General features: G+C 35.0%; 1 long non-coding RNA gene across 1 annotated transcript in view; it reads left to right on the top strand.

The window, feature by feature from the left end:
• Window positions 1-232: 232 nt before the first annotated feature.
• LOC137651273 (uncharacterized) overlaps window positions 233-2,431 on the top strand; it is a 2,966-nt gene continuing 767 nt past the window's right edge. The window contains exons 1-2 of the long non-coding RNA XR_011046068.1: window positions 233-1,165; window positions 1,490-2,431. The exon at window positions 1,490-2,431 is cut by the window's right edge and continues 767 nt beyond it. This is a non-coding gene — a long non-coding RNA (uncharacterized lncRNA). The remainder of the gene's footprint in view (window positions 1,166-1,489) is intronic.

Consider the following 2,431-nt stretch of genomic DNA (forward strand, 5'->3'; position numbering starts at 1 on the left):
GAGTTGACATTGGAGCCGGGAATGTACCAAGAAAGACGTCGAAAAGATAAGTGAAAATATAGCTGTTTTTATTTTGTATACTTAGCAGTTGGTAAAAGGTAATTTGAACATTGTGTTTATTTTGTTTTATTGTTTTTAATCGCCAGTTGGTTGTTATTCACAATACATTGAACAGAATTAGATTGGGATAGTCATTGACTCATTGACGTCTAAATGGTCGATAATTAAATTCCATTTCAAAACCGTTACTGTGGTTGTTGGATTGGGTAACAATAGGTCAGAAAGGGACGAATCAGAGTTTATTAAAAGAGAATGGGTGACACTGGTATCAGAAAAACTAAGAAATAATTCCTTTGACGGTGACCAAGAATGGAAATGGTAAGCAAAGGCTGGTTTTTTATTACAAACTTTTTAAGGATTTAATCAGTCTACAGTCTGCTTATCGCATAGAAATCTATTAAAACGTTGCCAATATCTTTCTCATTGGGGAAAGATTTAAAAAGTTTTTATAATGGATTATCTTTAGATATTTTTGAAAGCGGCGGTACATCTTTACTAAAGTTCTTAAGTCTGTTAGATATTGGAGATCTAAGGAAGTGAAGATTGAAGTATTTTTAGATGATGGCATAGCTGCCGATGGTTGTTTTGAAGGGGCATTGGATGCTAGGTATTTACTTTAAAAGCTTCAAGATTTGGATTTATTTACAAGAAAGTATAATTGATTTTCAGACTCTAAATTGTATTTGGAAAGGTTTACAGAGGAATACTGAAGAAAAATTTCGTAACTACAGTATTAGGATAAACTATGTCGTTAAAGATCTTGTTTAGATGCCAAACCTTCTGAATTAACAAAAACGTTATTTTAACGAATATCTTTTGGACAGAATTGTCTGTAACATAATTTCCACGAAATTTGTCGTAAGAGGTATTGTTAAAATGTAAACGATAAAGTATTTCTGTATTTTTACATATTGAGCAAAGCTAGTTGAGAACTTAATGAAGAAATATCGGATGCTCTGGTTGAGATCACGTTTTGACGCAGAAATTCATTCTTTTTATTTTGGTCGTTACTTTAACTATATACTTGCATCAGACTTATTTAACCTATTACTTCATTGTGACGCCTAAGATGTAGGCAGTTTATCACTATATTGTGACGCCTAAGGTGTAGGCAGTTTGTCACTATATTGTGACGCCTAAGGTGTAGGCAGTTTGTCACTATATTGTGACGCCTAAGGTGTAGGCAGTTTGTCACTATATTGTGACGCCTAAGGTGTAGGCAGTTTGTCACTGTATTGTGACACCTAAGGTGTAGGCAGTTTATCACTGTATTGTGACGCCTAAGGTGTAGGCAGTTTATCACTGTATTGTGACGCCTAAGGTGTAGGCAGTTTATCACTATATTGTGACGCCTAAGATGTAGGCAGTTTATCACTATATTGTGACGCCTAAGATGTAGGCTGTTTATCACTATATTGTGACGCCTCAGATGTACTGTAGCAGCTTAGCACTATATTGTGACGCCTCAGATGTACTGTAGCAGCTTAGCACTATATTGTGACGCCTCAGATGTAGGCAGTTTAGCACTATATTGTGACGCCTCAGATGTAGGCAGTTTAGCACTCTATTGTGACGCCTAAGATGTAGGCAGTTAATTACTATATTATGACGCATCAGATTTAGGCAGTTTATCACATTGCGAAGCCTCGAATGTAGGCAATCTTATCGATATATTGCAACGCCTCATAGGAAATTTACCGCTATATTGTGACTCCTCAGATTTAATAGTTATATTGTGACGCCTCTGGTGTTGGGAAATTTAAATGTTGTGACACCTCAGTAGTAGGTTTGGAGTAATTCTGAAGTTTTTAGCGATGAGTACAGCGCATTTTTTTATCATGAAAAGTGGTTGGAAACTGCACAGCAAATGAATCTTTAAAATTAAACATGAAGGAGCAGGAGGCAGTCGACAGAATTATGTAAAGTACTTTGGCAATGTTTGAACGTTGTTCCAGATAAAAAAAAAAAAAAAAGAAAAAAAAAAATTCCGATTTTAATGCAAGTAGGTAGCAAAAAGCCAGATTTGGAAATCATAGAAAACCAAAGAATTTAAACTTGTACTGAATACACTGTTCAGGTCATCAATGTATGTAAGCCCAGAACGAGTACAAAAGAGCGGATTTTTGATGTGTTGTCAACTAACATGGATGAATGGTCAATTCTTGCTTACATTTTTCAGAGTTATGGACTTGTGAGAGTTATTCATTCTTTAGACTGTTTTGCTACTTTTAAAATTATGTTGAGGTTTTTAATCTCTAACATTGGTGTCCCGGTACAGAGGGAATTGATGCTTTAACTTGAGGTTTGGTGCTTTATACCAAAGGTTATTAATAAAATGAGAGGTAAAAATTCTTAAGTAGAATATTCCAGA

Source organism: Palaemon carinicauda, chromosome 12, assembly GCF_036898095.1.
Source record: "Palaemon carinicauda isolate YSFRI2023 chromosome 12, ASM3689809v2, whole genome shotgun sequence".
NCBI classification, from domain to species: domain Eukaryota; kingdom Metazoa; phylum Arthropoda; class Malacostraca; order Decapoda; family Palaemonidae; genus Palaemon; species Palaemon carinicauda.